The sequence below is a fragment of the Lupinus angustifolius genome, chromosome LG18 (assembly GCF_001865875.1).
Source record: "Lupinus angustifolius cultivar Tanjil chromosome LG18, LupAngTanjil_v1.0, whole genome shotgun sequence".
NCBI lineage: Eukaryota > Viridiplantae > Streptophyta > Magnoliopsida > Fabales > Fabaceae > Lupinus > Lupinus angustifolius.
The window spans coordinates 156135-156480 of NC_032026.1; the positions used below are offsets into that span (position 1 = coordinate 156135).

The following is a 346-nucleotide window of genomic DNA, read 5'->3' on the forward strand; positions in this document are numbered from 1 at the left end:
CCTCATCCGCCCACAACTTCCCCACTATTCGACTATCAGTGGCTGCAACATTTTGCAAATCCTCTGTCTCTTGCACTATAATATTTCCACTCTGGGAATCTGATTCCACATCTTCCACTGAGTTTTCCACTCTTGTTATATCCAATTCATTATCCTCATGGCTATCAAAGTTCCCCCTGGATTTTGGGGAGATTACCGGTCTTTCCATATCTTTATAATTATCCTCCACTTCTTTCTCAATTTCCAAATTAATGGTTAGATCATTGATTTCATTCCCCTTTGGAGCTACCACCTCTACCTTTGTCTTTTTGCTCCTATTCTTTATAGCCCCCTCTGCATCCTGATT

At 41.0% G+C, this 346-nt stretch overlaps 1 protein-coding gene across 1 annotated transcript in view; it reads left to right on the plus strand.

Annotated features, from left to right (window-relative positions):
* Window positions 1-346, plus strand: part of LOC109332825 (proline-rich receptor-like protein kinase PERK13) — an 8971-nt gene that overhangs the window by 6233 nt on the left and 2392 nt on the right.